This window comes from Drosophila mauritiana, chromosome 3L (genome assembly GCF_004382145.1).
Source record: "Drosophila mauritiana strain mau12 chromosome 3L, ASM438214v1, whole genome shotgun sequence".
NCBI classification, from domain to species: Eukaryota; Metazoa; Arthropoda; class Insecta; order Diptera; family Drosophilidae; genus Drosophila; species Drosophila mauritiana.
In genome coordinates, this window is record NC_046669.1 from 14,097,061 (window position 1) to 14,119,347 (window position 22,287).

General features: G+C 38.6%; 1 protein-coding gene across 1 annotated transcript in view; it reads right to left on the reverse strand.

Moving 5' to 3' along the window:
* LOC117139547 overlaps positions 1-22,287 on the reverse strand; it is a 121,035-nt gene that overhangs the window by 68,221 nt on the left and 30,527 nt on the right. The window lies entirely within an intron of this gene.

Sequence of the window (22,287 nt, forward strand, 5' to 3'; positions counted from 1 at the left end):
AATGTCGGATTTTAGGTTTGACATTTAACACAACTTCATTTGTTAGATACTTTTGAAACGTGACCTTGTTAAGTCGGTGATCTTTATATGATTGATTTTTATGCCACTGCCATTTAAAGTCAGCAAACTAAAATCAATCAACAACTAATATGTTAATGATTATAAAACAGCCCGCATCTTTATGGGTTATATTATAATCTGTTGGTGAGTGTACTTATAAGCTATAAGTTTGTAGATAACATCCTAAATAGTCCATATCAAATCATTAGTTCCATACTACTTAAATTCATTGATAAGTACGATCCATAAACAAAATGCTTAAACATCTGCTGTTAATAACCAATAGCTACCGTGTAAAGTACCCTTGAGATCGGCCACGTTATAATTACTTTTTCCCTTCAACCTGAGATGACTTTTTATCCAATTATGCAGAGAGGACGAGGAGGACTGTAAAAGTTGACACATAAAACGAGATAAGGGCGATTTTTCACGACATTCGAAATCAATAATCAGATCGTTGATGTTGCGTGTAAACGAGCCATCAAAGATCGTAAAAATTAGCCCATGGCCCTGCCCCCCAAAACGCTCGTAAAAGTGGGGAAACCAAAGCGATCCTCGTAGTAAATGTGCCATAAGCCATAAACCGAGATTTGATAGTTGTATTAACCAATAAAAATCGATACTACTCGAGAACGTTTTGCATTTTTAATGTCCTCAAAATGAGGCAACAAAGTTGTGTATCAACCGATACAAAAATACGAGACAGAATGCCAAAAACAACAGAACACAATAAAGCGTGAGAACATATTCATAGGTAAATTGAGATCTTTATCTATTGAGTTGTAAATCTTCTTCGGCACGGAGGCCAAAACACAGGTTTGGCATGTAAATTTGATCGTTTCGGTTTCTTCAAGCTCTCGCGTTCGGCTACCAGAACAAAATATTTTGTCAGTAGGAGCAAAATAAATTGCCTCGGCTGCAAACTTTGACCCAATTTGATGCTTGACCAGGGATATATGCGTAGCGATATCTGCCAAGTCAGTAACGAGTTTTATTTGTTTTCAAGTGTTGGCGAGGGGAGGAATCAATCTGGAAGTTTGTTGAACTTGATTAGGTTTTTCGGTAGGGGGCGTTCCTTTAACTGAGCTTGCTAAAGATCTTGTATCTTTTTATGATCCAACACGGGAATTTTATAGGCAATGTGTCAGGTTTCCCGCCTACGTGATTAATGTAACTATTATAAAAATATATTAACTCGAATCATATTTGCAACTTTAAGTTCCTTATTGCTAATTACTAAAAGCTTTTCAAGAGTTTCAGGTACAAAACCATTAAAGAACTTTACTTGAAGTGTGGCGACGACATAATACTTCAAAGCGATAATCAAATTGTAATCTACCTATAATCCCTAACTCTTGAGACCATTCTTAATTACATAATACTTCCATATTTCAACAGTCGGCTATTTGCCTTGTGCCAATTGCCACTCGACTTAAAGTGGATGGACCCCAGCAAAAAGATCAGCCTCTCGCGAACTGTATCTTTACTTTAATGGTCATAGGAAAACATTTCACGAATTTTTTGTAGCAGTTTTGAAATCGAAATAAGGCAGGCAAAAAGAAAACAAAACCCACAGAAAACCAAACAAAAGAAAGCTTCGCACGGGCCGCAGACAACACTTTTGTGTGCGAACGAGTGCGATCCATCTACAGAGTACGAATTCTACTTATTTTCGCATACAAAAATCATTAAATGCGATCATTGAACTGCGATTTCAGTAACGAAATATACCACCGAAAATATGAAGAGCGAGATGGGGAGACAAGTCACGCAGAAAACACTATTCAACATCATCGCTTAAAAATAAAAATTATGGAATCTTGCCGCGGCTGGCAGATTAGCCAGCAAATCAATAAGGGAAAATTAATCAAAAAAGTTCGCTCGAATTTGTCACACAATTAAAATAAATTTTTTAAGATTCCCAATCATTAATTTCAATTTGTAAGCCACCAAAAAAAAAAAAGCAGCAACGCAGAGCTTCAATTGGCATTTAATTGCGTTGAGAGGCTCAAGAATTCATTGGCGACAGCCGCCAACCAATCGATACAATTTCGATTCCCACTTCCAATTTCAATTTCGGTTTCGTTTTGGAATGCCTAAAGCATTCTGACCTTCAGCACTCATTGAGATTTCGTTCACTCTACTTGATTCACTTTATTTACTCAATTATATCGATATTTATTGTGATTGTTATTGAATTTTCATTTTGGGGATTTGTTCTTTTTGCTTTCGACTTACGGAATTTCAAGCTTCTAACAGTTCAGTGGCTTAATCGGAGTTAATAAATGATAGAAATCGTTCTATCAAATCTTTGACCCAACTTTAAATAAACTTTAATTATGAAATGGGTTACTATATTTTCTAGTTTGCAATAATACATAAATAGATTCTCCCATTTATCCCCTACTCCTCTTTTAGACTTCCATTTTTGACTACTGTCTTTCATCATCGCAGCCTCCAGCAATTCGGTTGTCAATTCCACTGGTTTCCTGACTCTTATCAGCTTATATTTTGTACAACCGTCAACTTCTGGTTCTCTGTCATTACTGAGATCGTTCCTGCTTCTTAGTTTCCAGATATTCCTCATATTATTATGGGCAATGATCGTGTCTAAATGAAATCTATTTTTTTTCGTAGTCAGCTTTTTCTTCTTGCCATCGACTCATTCATGGCTAATTTGGCATTGGAAAGAAGACGGCAATAAAGCCCCACTAATGCGATTACATTACAGGTCTTATGTACCAGCTCCCCTGGCCAATAAACTCGCACAAAGAGCCGCTTAATACGAGGTCCAACTAATAATAAAAGTGAAAAAATTCATACATGAGAGAGGCGAGTCGGTGACCACAAGTAAATATGTGCTCGAAAGTTTATGTACATGATGTTGCCCAAGAAATTTCTAAAGTCAATGAACGTTGCGTAATTTCAATTGGGCTTTTTGGTCAGCGAGATGAAGGAACATAGTTTTTTCCATCTCGGAAATGATGAGAATGAAATTGCATTTAATATTTTCTGAGTCTCAAATGTAATTAGGAAGTGGGAAGAGAGTAAAACCAAGTAATAGCCCTGGAGGTCGTCAGACTTACCCATTTTCGGATATAAATATAATTTAAGGAGAATTTAACACCAAAAACCGATTTTTAGCTCACCTGCAATGAAAGAGAATCCAAATTAATATTAAATTCAAGTTTCAAGTTTATTAAGAAATTATTAGTTATTTTAAAATTGGTATTTTGAGCTGAAACCATAAAACATTAAACTTTTATCCCTTTTGCCAGCTGATTCACTTTCACTTTCAAAGGAGCTTTAAAATTAAATTCAAAATTTTTGTCCGCCATGCGTCGCAAGTCACAATGGATTAGGTCAAAATCAGCTTGAACATAATTGACTGATTTTTAGTTTCCAATTTTGCCCTGAAAAATGTACAACTACGTTTTGTTTGTTTTCCTTGTGTTTAACCATGATAATTCGCTGTGACAGCAATGGACATAACTCTTTTTTGGCTTAATCTCCGACCACTCGAGAAAAATAAACGAGGCAAATGAGATAAGCAAAAAAAAAGAATAATTTATAGTTGAAGTTGTAGTTGTCGGCTTATATAAATGGGAAATTAATTGCTTAATTTAGTGGAATGGATTGCGAGAGTTTACACAAAAGGCAACGAATGGAAATCTTCGGGTCTCGGCCCAGTTGGTCGTCTGACAGTTTTATCACATTATTAATAAGAAATAGAGCCATAGCTCGTGGCCGATACCAGGAATAGGTCTTTATTCGCAAGATTTTCTGCCGTTCAGCTTGGTGTTCTTTTGGTTCCCTGGATTCTGCGAGCGCATCTGTCAAGTTTTCCACGCCCTCGTCTGGGTCCAAACTGTCAACGTGGCCATAATTCATAATAAAGCGGCAAACGGCGCCGTCGATTCTTGTCCCTCTTGTTGTTTCTGTTGCCGTTGTTATTTTTGTTTTTTAACCCACGCTAAAAGTCCACAACAACGCGCTAAATACACAAAAAATAAACAAAAAAAAAAAAAAACAGTACACAGAACACTGAACATTTACGGGCGGAGGAACCTCAGCGAAGTCAACAAAAGTCATTTTGCAAACAGTTTGCAAAAAATGGAAAGGAAACCTGTCGATGAAAAGGAAACCGAAGCTGTATTGCTCTGGGAAAATTTAAAAAAAATTACGCGGCCTTCGAAATGATAGAGAACTCAAATTATTAACTAATCTGATTTTAAATATTAATATAGAATTAGTTACACTTTGTGTAAATAAAGAAAGTTATTGAAATATTAATAAAATATGTTATTCATATTCTTAAACCGTGCAATGTTAAAAACCTCAATGAAACTAAAGGGTATTCCACAATATTGGTAGGGTTGGCTGATATTGTATTTATTGGACACATATCCATGAGTCTAGGTGTAGCTGGTTTATATTTGCTGCCTTTTGTTATCGCCCGGTGTCCGCAGTTCGAGGAACACCAACAAATTGTTGAATCGTTGACTCAGCCGCGGGCCAATTGCACCAAAAGTCTTTGCAACAAAAAGCTCGTAAAATGAATATGCGATTTAAGTTCGAAATTGGTTAAGATAAAAAAGTCAATATACATATGAGAATCATTCCTAAATTGCATATTTATCAGTAACAATAGATGGAATATCCACAGAATTTCCATAATTTTAATTTTTTATGATTTTACATTTAAGTATAATATTAGCATTATTATAATCTAAACGATTTTCATAGAACTAAATGGGCAAGTGCATATGAGATGAGCCTTCTCAATCAGAAACTTAAAAACGTACATCAACGGCTTGCCAACTCTTCCACTTACCCATAACTATTCCCATTTACTACTGAACATTTCCACCAAGTTATTCCCGTTTCCCTTTCCCACCACGGATCTTATTAAAAATATCTTCTGTTGCTTTTCCCCCCATTAGTGATTCGAGCTGGTCAATAATAAATTCAGAATGCTGCAAAACATTTCGCAGCGCCATATCTATGGCCAACTGCTCAGCCGGAGATGCAACGCGGGAAGAAATGCAATTACAAATAATATGCAAGTTGGTCGTTTATCTTTATCTTATTTATGAAAACGACAACAAACCGACAAATGCAATTTATGTGTTTGTTGCCGGTCAATGCAAAAAGGGCATCGCATCGCAGAGGATAGTTTCCAAGGCAGCTGCAGCATCATCAAATAATGCTGCATAATGGACAATGATCGGAGGAGTAGCCTAGTCCAAGGGGGTAAGTAAGGTCGGTCTCTTATAGCTAAGCTACGGCCCTGACTCTCCCCAAAAAAGAAATGAAAAGCGTTGCCCAACTACGAGGAAGAAGTGGCAACAATGGCCGGGCATTAGAGATACAGATGGAAGGCAAAACGAAAACAAAACATAAATAAATAAAAACAGAAGAATGCGAGGCGATTTGTTGAAAGTGTGCAAGTGCCTGCACGGTGGGTAGGTACAAACTTAAAAAAAATGCATTAAAACTAAATATATGGCTCATGCAATAGCGATTTCTGACATTTTTAAGTTGAAGAATAGCTTTGAACATTTTTTTAGGAACCAGTGACTTTAAGTGTTGAATCTAGCTTGGCTCCTTTTTGCCTCACTGTCCTGCAACCGAAATTAGTGGCAGTGGATCGCACCAAAGTGCATCAACGAGTGGCACAGAGATTGGGGAATTGGGGATTGTGCCGAGCACTCCACTCTTTGGCCCCTAAAAAAGTGTGACTATGGCCGGGTGTTCCAGCTGAGGGCTGGGCCCCGAAAAATCTAGGAAGTAGGAAGTGAACGCTAAACAACAAAAAATGAGTTCGGGAAAAAATGAGAAAAGTCCCTATTCGGTTGAAAAGCCTGGAGCTTTCTTAATCCATGTATCACGCAGAGAAAAAATGTAACAAAATTTTATAAAAGCTTAATTTGGGTTACATTATTAATAAATATGCCATTATATGTAATTAAAGATGTGTAGATAAATATATTCGGGGGCTATGGTTAATATAGAATAGTAAACATAGTTTACTGTTGATTTTTTTAAGGTTTTCTCTTGGAACCTAAATGTTATGGGCCAACTTTGTGGGCATTTCTTTAAGTGTAGTCGAATGCCAAAAAGGAGCAGAGCACGCAAAAAATCAACAAAATAAATCGCACTTTATGGTCGCAATGGTGCAGCAGGCACGGATGGCAGCAACTTGCAACTAGCAACAAATATTGCGTTTAATAAGCGCACAACGCGTAGGGCCAGAAACAAAAGGCCATGGGCCCAACCTGTTGCCAATCGGAAAGAGGGATTGGACTTGGCTTTGGCCCTGGCTCTTAGCCTGAATCTACGAGGCTCTGAGGCAGCAGCAGCGGCAGCAGCATCTTCTATTGATAGTCAATGACATTTGGTGTTTGGCTTGTGGTAGCAGCAGCACAAGCAGCAGCATCCGAAGCAGCAGCAGCAGCAACTGAAGTTGAGAGTTGGCCATAAAAAACAGGCATTGCCGGGGCGAAAAGCTTCTTTGTTGCTGCTGCTGCCGTGACTGCCATTGAAATCCTATAAAAATGTTATCTTAATGGTTTTTATGTTAGCGAAAGCCATTAAAACAACAAAAGCCCTGGACGGGGACTCTCCTGAATCGTCTGTGGCACATGCAACAGGCAACAGGCAACGTGCAACTAGCAACTTGCAACTGGCAACCGGCAACAGGCGATGTTGCCGCTGCCTTCCTGCAAATAAAGTAGGATTTTACTCAATTGTACGATTGATCAGCAGCTGGAAAAAAATAGCAAAGGGAAAAGAAAATGTTGCGAATCGTTGGGCCCCAAATGGGCTGGGCTGCAGTTTAGGGCCCGATGCAGATTAAGAGTTGCGAGCTTTAACTATTTGCTTGATCAATTTGGCGGATATGGATTGCAAGGAAGGTAGTCCTGAAGAAAAATAATCTAAGCAGAAGGGGTAGGTAATGATTGTGGCCACGAGTAAGGAAATTTGGATTTCTTTGATTGGAGTACATAACAAAATCCACAAATTGAAGGGTTTCAGAAAATTAATGACTTGTTATGGTGATTTATCAGAATGAAAATATAATTAAATTATTAATTTACTTTAAATAATTTCATTTATTGCTATATTATCTGTTAAAATAAAATAAATGGACAAGTACATTAACTAAATATATTTAAAAACTATGAAAGATTAAATTTGTAAAATATATCGTTCAATCATTTAGTAATATTGTTGATAAATGGCTAATTAATTATCTTGAGTTATCTTATGCTTCCGAAAACACTCAAATAATTAAACAAGCGATTTCAAGATAACTTGCCCGTTATTGATAACAAAATTGGAGCAAACGATAAAGTCTCGCAATAAACAAATTCATTAAATTCTGATTGAATGAATGGACCATACTAAGCACGAGTTCTCACACTTTCATAATCTGACTAGTATCTTTACCTAAGTATCATCAGTGTTTAAAGACTCCTTCTTCCATCTAACCAAAAACCAAAGTGCTTCTGTTCTAACCACAAAACCGCAGCAGAACAACAAGAATTCATTCACACGATCCCCTACCAGAATTCCACCTCATCATCAACAGGCAGAATAACCACTTGAGCACGACAGATGGCCAAAAAAACATTCCAAAAAAGACAACACCGCATATAAGTTCATATATCTGAAAAGCCAAACAACCTACCGCAGTGTCAGGCGGAGCTCAGCCAACAATTCATCACAGCGACAACACCACGATGCAAAAAAAGAACAACTTCAAGCACAGTTTAAGAACCAGAGTACTGAAAGTAATCTACTTAAATTTTTTAAGCCTCTTTATCAAATAAATTTTATAAATGAATTATTTATTTCAGCTGAAGATTAAAATTTAATTTTAATTTAATGACCAAAGTTTGATCAATGTTTTTATTCGATTGATTCTTAAATTCTGTATTTAATTAATGTTTAGTAAACAATTTCTACCAGTGTATCACCTCAAAGCTTCCACAACAGCTATCAGCTTACGTTTTTATCGGAATATTTTTTTTTTGTCTTTTGCGTAATTAAATAAAACCAACTGTAAATATTTGCAAAAAGGCTATACGGAAGCTTTTTTTAAAGCGTTTAATATGCATGGGTTTACCGAAGAATATATGTTTTAAAAGGAGGAGAAGGTTTTCATATTGCAAAGTTAAGTGAAGTGCGACAGCTGCCGGTTTCGAGTGGCCACCAGAACATCAACAACCCCAGTTCATGTTTTTATTATTTGTATTTTTTCATGTGAGCCGCCGAGCCATCAACAGTCGTCACTCGGTCTGAAGTCTGAGGCCCGAAAAGCAACCTGTCAAGGAAGCTTTGTCGAAAAATTAACACTAAAATATTTGGCAAACAGAATTTAACAATAAGAACAAAGGCAAACAAGCAAATGTGAAGTGATCCGAAGTGATCAGATGAGATAAGTTGTGATGGATGCCCAAGGCGAGGTGGCGATTCTAGATCGCAGTCTAATATACACCAAAATATTGATCAATATCAATTAGTATATATTTTAAGAACTCTAAGATACATAATTATGATATATTAGGTAATACCAATAAGAAAATAATCTTGTACGCTTCGTAATCATTCACGCTTTTCAATCGACTATAAAATTACAACTATAATTTACTGTTAGCGCACTAATCTTTGTTAAACACTTCACATGTACTAATAGGTTTTTTGCAATTGCTAAGCAAACATTCCCCCTGACAAAGTGGCGCCCCTCTGCGCTTTTTCACTTTGTGTCCACAATTACTTGGAAACCTCTCGTCTATAGCCAAAGCTAATTGCATTTCCTACTAAATGCGAAAGCCCAACAATGAAAGGCAGCTCCAAAGAGCCTGAAAGAGTTTCAAAGGGAAGGAGATTTGTTCGCGGAGAGCCGAGAAAAACCGCTTCATTCAGCAGTAGCATCAAAAGCTATTTAAAGTCTTTGACACTTCATTTACAACGAAAATGCGAGCCCAGATCTAGGGGCTCTGTCCCAACAAATGCCATTAAATGCAGTTCGTGCTTAGCCCAACAAAGGCATCACACTCCGAGGCAGACAAAAAGCCATAAAGAACATAAAAAAGAAAAAAACAAAATTCGAAAAACGAAAAATAAAGTATTGCAAGCCATAATAAAAACCTGAAACTGAAACCTGAGTAGTGTATGCTGGTTGAAACAAAACATAAAAAAAAAAAATGCTGAACTAAAAAAAAGGAAAACTAAAAAGGAGAACTATGTCGGGGGTGTCGGGACCAAGTGTCGCTTAGTCCCTGGCTCAAAATTCCGGGAACTGCCCTCGCATTAGCACAACTTTTTTGACTGATTTGAAAAAAGGCAAAAACCAGAACTCACATATATATAAATGACCATTAACTGAGAGCTCAAACTCAAAAAGCGTAAAGCGAACGACATAAAAATGCAAAATTGCGTAGCCTGGGAAACAGATCGCAGCACAACTGCACTTGAAACCGCACACTGAGACAAAAAACAGTAACAAATTGGATTAAATATATATATACTATATCATGTATATTAACGCATCTATATTTATTTTTCTGTTGTCGGAAGTTCGCGTACACTACGCTAATTTATTTAAATTGTTAAGTATTTAGTTTCTTTGAAGTGCATCAACGTAGAGCTGTGCATTAGTCATCCGACTCCTTCCGCTGGCGTCTGCGTTTTATTGAAACTTGCTGGTCCTCCCGCTCTACCTCTCCCTTTCTAACTTCACCCACACCTTACAGGAGAAAAAATGAAAGCATCAGCGGTACAAAAAGGTGTGAAATTCACGCACTGCAAAAAGTAAAAGGGGAACTCTCAAAATAAAGGGACAGAAACACGGCGCCAGGCGTTTTAATTTATGAGTGACTGGCGAAGTAGCGCAACTGGCTGGCTGTTGAACAAACTGACAGGGTTGCCAACACACCGAATGACTGACTGACTAACTGTGCCGGAAGAGGAATCCTCACAACGTGTGTGGGCTTTTTGTAAAGTTTTTTGGCCATCCTAACAGTGAGGACCAACTGTGTTTTCAGCCAACTACAGTAAAAACTGAGCAGTTAAACTAAATACAAACTTTAATATATATTTTCCACTAATTTTTATTCATTAATCTTGAGCTATAAATTATGAAAATAAGCAAAATCATGAACTCGTTTTCAATAATGTCCCCATGTTTAGTTTTCTTGACTAGCAGCTCACTGTACTATCTGCAGAGCAAGCAATATTAGCCTTCCCAGGATGCCTACCCTCACACGAGTCATTTGGCAAAAAGTCGCAGGAAACGCGGCAAAACAACAACATAAAACTTAAATCCAAACCTAAAGTTCTTTTTCGCACATAGACAGTGAGAGACAGGGATAGAGACCGAACCACATTTGGCAGCGGTTCAAGTTAAAAACTCGCTTCGGTTTTGGGGGACCACCCAAGGAATATTTGAGCAATTTTTGCTGAATGAAAATTGAATTTCAGGCAAATAAATTATGGGTTAGCCTTCGTGAAGGCGAGGATTTTACGATTTTATGAGGAAAAAGAGAACCATCTTCATCATCATAATGATCATCGTCGTCCTGGTCGTGGGTATCATCATTAGATAAAAGGGAAAGATGACTCCGATAATGTTCTTCTCAAGAATGACCTCCGACAACTCAAAGATTGCGTGCACTTGGCTTGGAACGTGGCAAGCTCGTCCGAAAGAGACGGCAAATCGTGGGCCGATAGAGAGGGCAAATGTTGAGATGCGGAGCTCGAGATTGGCGACTGCAGCTCATCAGGCATTCGTCGCTCGTGTGATCCATCATCGCTCCAGACTAGACCATAAATATTAATAATGTCTGAACAAGCGCCAACTTCCTTTGAAACGGAATTTGGAATTCTAATTAAAGCAGCAGCAACTTTATCTCCACACCAGATGAGAATGCGAATTAGAAGGGTTCTCCATCCGTTCGTGACTAGCACGTGCCTCATAAGGGATCTCGCAAGCAATTCCCATTTGCAACATTGTTCTAAACCAGTACATTATTAGGTGTTTATCATTACTTTGCAAGTTTTAGTAAATGCATTCTTTCAAATAGTAACTACATTCAATTATTAATTTTTGTAGCTCATAACTTTTAATACTAATAAAAATGTTTGTAAATTCTTTGGATTTTATCCAAATTTACGAAAAAATAGTAAAAATATAAGTTTACCGAAGTGTAATAATTCCCGATCAGAAACTCAACTAGTTCAATTAGATGCATTAGCTCATCAGTCCCGTTAACATTGACCGTAATTCAGCGCACGCTGTTAATGTTGCTCCCCCGTGCTGTTAACATTTTTAACAGCAGGTGCAACATTTCCGCACCCAGAAACATGGCTTAAAATGTATGGATAAAAAGTAAACCCAATAAGGAGCCAAGCAAATAATGCTCCCTAGCTTTTTGTTTGATTGCTCCAAGAGCAATAACAACAACAAAGGTAAATAGAAGAACACTAGATAAAGAGGGAGCAAGCAATACCAACAGAGGTTGCAGAGCAGGATAGAGAAAGATAGAGCTGTTCTTGTTCCTGTTGTCCGCGACGTTGTTGTATTTGTATTTTATTTAAACAATTTACAAGAAAGCAACATTCCAGCTGCCTTAAAATGGACAAAAGTTGGCACAAGAACGAGACGGAGGAAGTTGGGTGAGGTGGGTAGGGCGGGGCAGACAGAGACGGAGACAATGGCAAAATGTTGGCGCGACAGCAACATTTTTCTTGGCACCAACACAGACAATGTACACAAGGGAGATGGCCAACAAGTAGAGAAAGGAGAGGGGGAGTGGGTCTAAAGCGGCTAAGACAATAAACGCGTTTATTGACTTTGTCGGTGGCAACTTGCAATTGCAACTGCAGTAGCAACCAAACCATCTGCGACTTTAACATTCGTGGAGCGTTTAACAGTTAGGAGTTTAGCAGCCGCGGAAAATGTTAATTGGGTGTAATGTTAATTACAAAGTGGTATTTATCGTGGGTGCGAAAGAGACCCGAGATATCACCTTATTCAGTTAGAAACATTCTAAGTGAGAACGGGGATCATTTGCCTTAAATAAATAATGCAAATTTAATGAAATTTAAATGCTTAACATTTAATAACAATTCATTCTAATTAAATGTGATATAAAAACAATATATTTAACTTAAATATAATTTTCAACGAAATGTTTTCATTCCACTCTTTTTAACTTTGTTTGATTCCCTTGATTGCTCCTTGATTGTTTGCCTTTCATGCTCCAAAAAAAGCGTGGAAAATAATATATTATGAAGCACGCTTAGCGCCCTCTGCCCAATACCACCAACAGCAAATAAATATTATTATCGCGATTTTTTGGCTCCCTAAAAAAGCCTTCCTTATTTCTTTGTCGAGTTCAAGACTAATCCAGACAACAGAAGACACGCAATGAAGACAACATCTTGAAAAGGGTCAAAACTTCAAGCAGCTCATGATGATGATGCCGAGATGCTGGAGAAGTGGAGGGTCTCGACTTAAGGGATTCGGACTTCGAAATGCAAAAGGTTTTCTTCCTTCTTTTGATCTGCGCCAGTTGATAGCTAAAACCAACTACACAAAGGAACTTGGGTAGATGGGAAGGACGAAGGGTTGCATGGTTATCGGCCGCTGTCTTTATAGCTTTATATACAAAACGAAATCAAATGAAATGAGAGATTTGCAGCACGCGAGATTTATGAGCTGAGACTTTGAGTGGCTGCAGTCGAGGGAGAAGCGAAACCAAGAAGGCCCACAAAACCAAAAGTTCATAAAAATGTTGATTGCAAAAAATGATTTGGGCCACTCGATTTCTGGGGCTATAGAAAAATGATTCCAACGAACAGAAAGCAATAAAAATGTGGGAGTTGAGGAAACATAAAATATACTAAATATGAGAAAGTTTTTAATTTATTGTGCCAATATAAAGCAATGTAATTACGAACATATTTGTAATAAAACTATTTTTTTTTTTCAAATAAAATCTTTTATTGACACTATTGCATACCCTAACATCAGCACATCTTCTTAAAGCCTGCGCTTTATTACGACCCTCAAAGTTTTATAGCCTTTGTTTTGCAATAAATAACCGTAAACTTCACTTAGTAGCTTTAAAAACAAAAGGCCATGTGATTAACACCAAAATAACTGATTTCCACTGCAGAATAGCGAAGCGCGTAACGGGGGGAGGCGTGTCACGTCGAATGCTTAACGTAATTAGCAAATTTCAGACAGACGGGCCAAAGGAGTGCGTCCAACTGGAGCCCTCTCTATCTCCCTCTCTCTGCAAATTATTTGCGTCGAATTAAGGCAGCAAACAAGTCTTCGACGACGAAGGCAGCTAAAGATGGAGCACAGTGGGAAAGTTACTTTTAAAAGCTAATAAAAGCCCCTCAACAACTTGAGTTGAATTTTTCGCAAAAAAAACTTTTATTGCGCTGAATAAAAAAAAAAATAATAATTCGAGCTCTAATCATGCAAATACTCATTTTTTTGTTCAATTTCAACTATATAATTTATAGTCTCCGGTATTATCCACATAAGTATGCTATAACTTTATTTTATAGTATTCACACAGGTTTACAAACTGTAGGAGTCTTTAGTTACTTTAAAAATGTAAGTCATCGTTTTATGAAATCGTCCTTCCATCCGTATTGTTTCAATGTAATAAATGTAAAAAATAAATGTAATAAAAAAATCAAGTAAATTATGACCCCATTTTCTATTTGATGCATTGAATTTGCTCCACTGTGCGCCGAGAACTAAACAGTTAGAGAAACCTGTGATTGGTGCCCATTTGTTCTGCAGGGGGCGAGGTTGGGGCATGGGCAATGTATTGGCTCCTGCAACAATATGGCGCCACTAATTAGAAATTCTCAGCTCACAAAAAAGTCCAGAAGAAGCAGCAGGAGCAACAGACCAAACGAGGCGAAAATATTTTTGTCGGCGATGAAGCGACAAGAAACGGCAGATCTTTCGACATTTAAGGAAGTGCCAAAGTGACATTAAATAGTTCTGTTCTGGCTCCGATCGCCATTTGATGTGACAATTGCACGACGCGGCTGCCAAACTGTTTTATAGGTTTTAGAAGTATTGTGTTTACGGTATGGCATGAGGACTTCAGGTTTGGCACTATAGAAGTTATTTCCTTACTCATAGTTTGTTTCTAGATTTTAAATTATTAAGTATTATATTTATCATTTCATTATTATAGGGTTTAAAATCCATCAATTATACTTTTACTATTTTAAAAACTTCCTGCCGAATTACGGATTGTTGTGTTGTTTAAAGTGACCATGTAAAATTTCAAAGCATAATCCATCCTCCGTTTTGGGCAAACTCCCTTAAGTGATCCCACAGAGACAATGACTCTGTTTGGCCCGAAGGCCAAAAAGGTTTCCTTTTGGGTTCTGGTCACATGCTTATGAGCATTTAATTAAATGCAAGAACAAGAAGGAACCCATCCGAAGACCAAAAACTGCATACTTAATGCAGTTAGAAGCAGGGGTCTTTTAAGCAGGAAAGAGGCAGCTGCATCGCTTTGGGACGCTGGCGAGTCCCAAAAGTTGCTAATTAAAAAGGCAAACGGCAGCGCTGGCAGCGAAATCCAGCAGCAAATGCAACAGGAAGCAACATCAAGATGCGGCACGAACGAAAATGTTGTTAACCTTTGCAGCAAGCGCTACCACTGCAGCACTGCTGCAACTGCTGCCGGTTGTCTTTTGACAAGCCAAGGAGCAAAATGCTATCACAAGGGACCTCAAAAGCAACAACCACATTGGCCAGCAGATGCAGCCGCCTAACGATCAATAGAACAAAAAAACAGAAGCGGCAGGAGAATGGGCCCAAAGCAGCAGGCAGCACCACCAGTAGCTGCAGCAACAACGACTATGCTGCAGCTACATTTTCGTGCAGTTGACATTCGTGCCAAGGCACTATGGGGCATTTGGCCTGTTTTTTTTACAAAAATTAATAACTCCTAAACTATGGGAGATATTTTCATGAATTTTTTTTTATGTGTTACATATGCCCCCAGGAATATTTTGGAAAAGTGGGCGTGCCCCCAACTCCGCCCCAATTTTTTATTTTTATTTTTTTTTTTAATTTTATATTTTTAAAGTTAATTTTTTATTTCAATATTGTATACAAATTCATAATCGTCTTCGTCTTTACAATTAATAGAGTCTGAAGAATCGGTGTCAGGTTCAAATTCGCAAGCTAACATTTGAAATTCAAATTTTGAATGACTTCTGGTGGAAGAGATAGTCGCTTATGTTTTCGAACGCGCCTCTTTATATTTATTGATGATATTATGGGATATTATTTATATTTGCCTTGGCTGGGTTCAAAAAAAGAATTTTAAGTATGTCTGCAAGATCCAGCAGGCCGCGCTTCCGTGCAGATAGCATTGCAGCTTGACCCAAAAGACGTTCGTTGTGGTTCTGCGCCCATACGAGTTCATCTACTTGCTGTCTTCGGCCACTCAAACTTTTAAAATAATATGACGTTTTCGGGCATCCAGCTAATTTCCTTTCCTTTTTATTTTTCTCTTTTACCTTGAGATCTTTTACCTTGAACCTTTAAGATCACCTAGTCCTATCTTCTAACCACTTTGAAAAAACTTTCATATATTTTTCGATTGCATTTTCTCCGATTTCGCAAAAGATTGACTGAAAACATTCGTTATTATTACTATTCGTTAATCATTCATTAAAGTCTAGCTTGCTATCAGAAAAATGCCCACTAATAAAAGTGCACAAAGAATTTTCCTTTTGACGAACACCCTTTTGCTTGCGCCACACTTCCAGCAGGGCAGCATTGGCAATCGAGATGTTGTTCCCTAAAAAATGAAATTTCTCAAAAAACCGCAAAAAACGCACATAGAGACTACCTGATATGAGTTAGGAATTGAACACACTACAACATGGATATAAACACACACTGAACAAATTTGAACAAATTTTTATAGCTCTATTCAAAGTTGAAATTTTTTTCTAACAGCTACATGTTGACACCACTTGCTAAATGTACAAATTGTTAGAAATAAACGCACACAATAAACAATATATTAATATATATACATAATACAAACCTGAATACTGATTATCTATTTCAAATTTTACTCTTTTACGATCTTCTTTTAAAATTTTAACACTTTGAAAGTTAAGCTAAATTTTGCGCGTTTTGCAGCCACCTGGTATATGCTCGCAACAGCCGACTTTAACAGCTGTTATTATAACAGTACACTGTTAAAATTACTTTTGCCGGCTAAAACATAATAGTCAGACGTATTTCCAATGTATTAATACTAAAATACTTCAATTTTGCATACTTGTGAAAAACACATTTTTGCAAAAAAAACAGGCCAAATGCCCCATAGTGCAAGGTGGCCAACAGCAACAACAACAGGAAAGTCTCACTAGATTTTAGAATACAAAATACGAATACCCTTTTGAAAGGATATGAAATTTAAAAAAATAAATGTATCGAGTAATAAAGCTTCGTTATGCTCAGGGTTTGTAAACAAAAATTGTTCAAAAAGAACAAGAAGCTTTTTTAGTTTTAAAACATTCCGAATCGATGATACCTTCTAGAAAGGTAGTACCGAATGGCAACGTCACAACTCCTGCAGCTCCTGCAGAAGTCGGCAAACTGTTGCAAAGTTCTTAGAACGCGCCACATGCTGCGCAGACACGTCCGTCGCCGTCATCTTGTCCCTTCAGCGACTATTGAACTTGAATTTTAAGTGCCGCTCCCCGTATTTTAAACCCATCTCTGGGTCCGAACTTAAGTTGGCCAAGATGCCAGATATTAGTCTTGAGAATACACATGGATATGTGTTGGGGAGTGGGAAATATTATTTGAGGAAGTGCCTCTAAATGAGTCATTTTTCTAGAGATGCAAAGAACTCAGAAGAATAAAATTTTACTAATTACATGTTACTTAAGCGTTGTCTTAATTTACAACAGTATCTTACTATCTATAAAAACAGCAGCGGCGAATCTACCCTTTTAAAAATTCCAGAGCAAAATAAAAAGTGTAAATCAACAAATTTCTCGCAGCAATATATTTTTAACTTCCGAACACAGAAAACTGAATTGGCAATGTGAGGAAGGGAAATTGGGTTTTCCAATAAACGATAAAATGAAATTTGCGTATAAAAGTTTATGCTGCGCTCCGAAAAAAAAGACATACTACAATGGTAGTAGGAAATAAAAGGGGCAGAAAAGGGTAGAATTCAACTCAGACAATTGCAGCGGAAAATTGCATATGCTGATGCCGCCGCCTAACGAAATGACAGAAGTTTACTTGGTTAAGGGGCTATTTCTATGCTAAATGCAAAGAAACTAGTCCAAGGGATCTGGTCCACAGTTGGAGGACTAGAAAAATGGCCAGCAAGGAGCAGGAAGAGCAGCAGTCAAACAAATAAAAAACTAAGCAGGAAGGTTGAAAAAAGGAATGGGAAAATTGCCTCAACTCAAATGTGCCAAAGGACATTGCAATTCAGAGCAAGAAGTGGGTAGACTCAAAGAAGAGTCCTTACCAAAAGGGATTTTAATTTTATTTATGCTACTGACAAGTGAATGTCGGGTCCGCTCTTTTTGAATTAATGAGATATAAAGGCAAAATGTATTTACAAGATAAAGAAGTGAAAGGTAGCACGAAACTCATTGCAGTTTCAACTTAAATGTGATATATATTTTATGCCCATGAGTTATCTGTGCATATAGCTTTTTTAAATTAGTCACTGCTCCAAAAAAAAACACAAAATCTAGGATAGTCAAAAGGGTTTTCAAGTTAAATCTGTTCTTACATGGATTATTATTACAATTGGCAGCTGATCCCGTAGTCATTTGCTCTTCTACAAAAGCCACTTTACATTTCCCTCTTTTCAGCAGAGCAAATATTTAGCCATCAAAAAAAAAAACGGGAGGAAATTTCATTTCAATTGCCGAAGCCGAAGAAGAAGCAATAATGGTCCACTCAAAGTAGTTCAACATGAAGTTCCACATTTTGCCCAGTTTTTCTATCTTTTTCTATCTCTTTTTTAAATTTTTTTCCACTGGATCCGCCCACCCAAGTAGTAACTACTATTTTTCGCCGCCCAAGCTCCTTTGCCAATGCCCTTTTGGTATCCTTTTTGCTGTATTTAAAGCAAATTAAACAAAATTGCGCGCAATAAAACTTAATGGCTAATTAAATGGGATGGGCTGGGTCCGAAGAACATCCTCCAAAGGGCTGGATAAAAAGCGGAAAGTGGAGGAAAATTGCAACAGTGGCCGGAGCAGCTGCTTGCAATTTCAATGAAGACCTTTTTGCATAATTTACAAGTGGCAAAAGTAGAGATAGAAACTTTTTTCTTGCTCCTGATTGTGTTTTACAATAAGTGCCATTTGCTTTAATGAAATTATCCAGATACATATGTATTTCATGTGGGCAAAAATAAGAGAGCAAACATTTCCGAATCTCGTATATTGTCTTTAATGCAAATAAATTCCATCCAATGTTTCTATGTCGCTCTTGAATTGAGTCAGCTTAAATGTTTGTGGTTTCTCTTTGCAATATGTGAACAATTTCAAATTCAATGAATAATCTAAGGAATTAGCAATAAATGTGTAATAATATTTACCTTAGAATAAAATTGAATATTTGGCAAACAAGAATTCAATTAAATTGTTTTGGTTTCTTACCTGAAATAAAAAAGAAATAAACGGTTAACTTATATTTTAGGTACTTCAAATGTCAATCAAATATATCTTTAGCTTATTTTTTATGCGTAGTATGCTCAACAATCTTCGAGGGGGATATTTGTGTCATTCCGCGGACTTGAGTCTATCTGCCTTCTTAGCTTTTTTCCCTCACTCATTATGTCCGAATCCCATTTTGTCTACTTAACATTCTTAGACAAAACCCTAGCATAGTTCTTGATCCATTCAGAGCCTTTTCGTTTTCATTTTTCTTTTTCTTATAATTTTAATTAGCCCGATGTTGGTTATCTACCGAGCTGCCTGCCTTACGCTCGATTTCTCGGATGAGCCCCTTTGCTGCCCCTTTTCCTATCTTGCCAGGATGTCTTGGCAGTCGGGCTCAGATAAGCGCGTTAAATTTCCAAATGGACAGCCAAGTGTCGGCCCCGAGAGCTCTGTAATCTGCATAAGAAAAATATAAAAAAAGGAACTGCACCGAAAAACAAGAAAATAAAAGTACTAGTGAAAAAGGAAGAGAAACTGAAGAAACCTCATGGGTAATTAGTGCATTTTAAACGTCTTTCGGTATTTGGCCCCGGCCACAGGCAGCCGCAGAATTGTGGCGCAAATTTTCCAGGCTATTTTAAGAGTTATGGGCATAGATAAATGGATTAGTCCGAGCCAAGAGATCGGTCTTAGGAGGGAGTCACCCAGCGCAACAATCTTGCGGACAGGAAGGGAAAACGTAGGGACCCGGAGCAGTTGTAAAGCGCAAAACGTGGTTCAAGTCGGACAGATCTGACTGGTAAACGCAGTCAAACGTGCGATAAATTCAGAGACCAAAGACCAGAAATAAGAGGAACAAATGTTAATTGGTTTGTGTCAATCTTGGGCTCGCTCCGTTGCCTTCTCTTCGAGCAGCTCCACTTCGGTTCGGTTCGGCTCGGTTCTGTTCTTCCGCCCTGGAGAAATTCATTTTGAATTCCCGGACAGATGAAGTTGTTTAGCTGCTGCCTTGGCTGACGTTTTTCCTCCGGCAGCTAAGATTTTTGCAATTTTCATTTCAATTTCTGTGGTGTGGCTGCGGCGAGCCGCTGAAAGCGAAATGATGTTCGGACCATGGTCTATTAGAGACCGAATCCCCAGCCCCCATTTCCATCTCGGACTTCCAACTCTGCAGCCATCCCACCTGCTCTGCACTGTTCTTTGCACTGTTCCATCCCCCGATTCTCGACTCCCGATCCCCAGATACATTTGCATTACTATATCGTGGGTTCTGATTAGTTTGTTCGCCATGTTCATGGGCTGACGGAAGTGCGCGTGGCGTTTTGAGTGGCAATTTCCTGGCTGGAAAAGTGTCCGGCGTGGGTCACTTAGAGACCATCTCTGTCTGGCATTGACATCGCTTTTGATGTTAGGAAAAACACGGAAAATGTGGCGAATAGCGTACGATTCGATTGGCCGAAGCAGGAAATTAGTTCAATAAGCACAATCATTTCGATATTGATATCAATATTCAATACCCGAACTCAATTCGATGAACATTGACATTATAAACAAAATCAACAGCAACTATATTATTTTATTATTGCTACTTTAAAGAACTGAAAGTGTGTATTTTCCAATATTTTTCAAGCTTTTATATTATATTAGACTAGCATCAGCAAAAATTCTACGAAGCGATGTCAAGTTTGCAAAACCGCTGCTGGCAAACATCTTACACCATAAATTAACCGAAAAAAGAACGTAACAAATAATTTGTCATGCAGCCAAGAAGCACTTCCCGCTGCCGCCATCCGAAAGACACCAAGACACGAACTGTCTCCCAACTCTACCTGCATTTGAAAAATGATCAAAAAGCGAAAATGCCGAAAACGAAACTGTGCCCCATCTCAAAGCCCCCAGCCAAGTCAAATAGGCAATGGAGCAGGGAACAGGGAGTAGAAAGGGGCTCTGGCATTGCCATTTTCGGGTCGCAAATCCCTTCAACTTTTGTTTGATGTCCCTTAACTGTGTCCCCAGTCCAATCCCATCGGATCACGGAGGATGCGGGCCTTCAAGTGGCACAGCGGAAAGCGGCGGAGCGGTCTCCTTGAACCGCTCTCCTCAACTTGTTCCAAATGTCCGAAACTGTCCAAAATGTCTGTTCAAACTGTCCGTGGCGCAACTTTTATAGCCAGGCGATGGCAGCGGCAGAGTTGATTGCACTTCCTTGCTAAAAACCAAAGTGAGCGCATACAAGAAGGGACAGTTTGGTAGAGCAACTGTGCTTTGTGATACCTGGTATCAACCTGTTTTAAAAATTCTGGCCTATGTAACTTGTATGAGTCAAGCTAAAAGGTTCCTCATGGATAAGTCATTGAGATTCAGTGGGAACTTTCTTTTTATGAACGATGCATTCTGCATCATCAGCAACCATTTGGATATACCCTTCTGAATCCTCTGCAAGGACAGGGTATGAAAAAATTCACCGAGATCCCTGACTCGAGTTGACACAAAGTTCTGCTGATGCAGATGATGATGGCGATGGGCATAGCGAAGGTTTTGAGGCAGGGACATGAGTAATTAACACCCACGTGATAGTAGAGAGTGGAGTCGGTATTCAGGAGCCGGGGCCCCTTGCAACCACTTGACACTAAGCCAAGTCGGTGGCACAAGTGGGTGTGGGAGGTGTGAAAAGGTCTTTCCGAGTGCCTCTGCCTCGCAGTCATCTACATGCTACTTTGTTGCCCCAAGGGGAACTGTTTAATCAGCCCTAGGGATGAAAGCCTAAAAGGTTGTAAGACTAAAAGTGATCTCTTAAAATGTTTACTTAGAATTGTGGTTTGTTTTCCGTTCGTAAGCATTTTGTCACTCAAACACAAAATTATTTTTTTTTATTTTAAAAACACATTAATTTTTTCACGATAGTTTTGAAATTTTTCGGTGGCACGTTCCCATCGCCAACTCGGCCGTCAAGTGCCGCAGGATCCAACCGAATTGTAGAACTCCTCACTGACAGTCAAGTGTGTGGTCTTGGGTCTTTGGCTTCGGTCTTCGGTCCCGGTCTCTGTTCCTGTCTCTCGGATCTGGAGTCTGGAATCTTGGATCTGGGATGCACTGCAGTGCGACAGTCGCTGATACGCACACTTCACATCGAATTTCCATTTGCTGCCGGCCGACTGGCCAAAGTGGCCGGGCTATGGCTACTTGGAACTGGATGCACAGAAAGACCATGGCTGCGTTGATTTCCATCGATTTTCTAGACACTTTGATTGTTTTATTGTTGCATTAAGTGCTCGAAGGCCCTGTTCATGGCGTCCATGGGCGACCAACCACAAAAATGCAATTGACACTTTGGTGTGAAGTGCTTAGCCCGGCTCGTTGCTTGCTGCCCGTTTTCTGTTTCTGTATCTGTTTCTGGTGGCTGCGGGCCCTCTGCCTGATTTCTGTTTAATAGATACATTTGCATCCCAGAGATGCGTCTTTGCTCTGGGCCATTATGATGCGGCTCTGGCGTTTCGTGTCGTTCTGTTC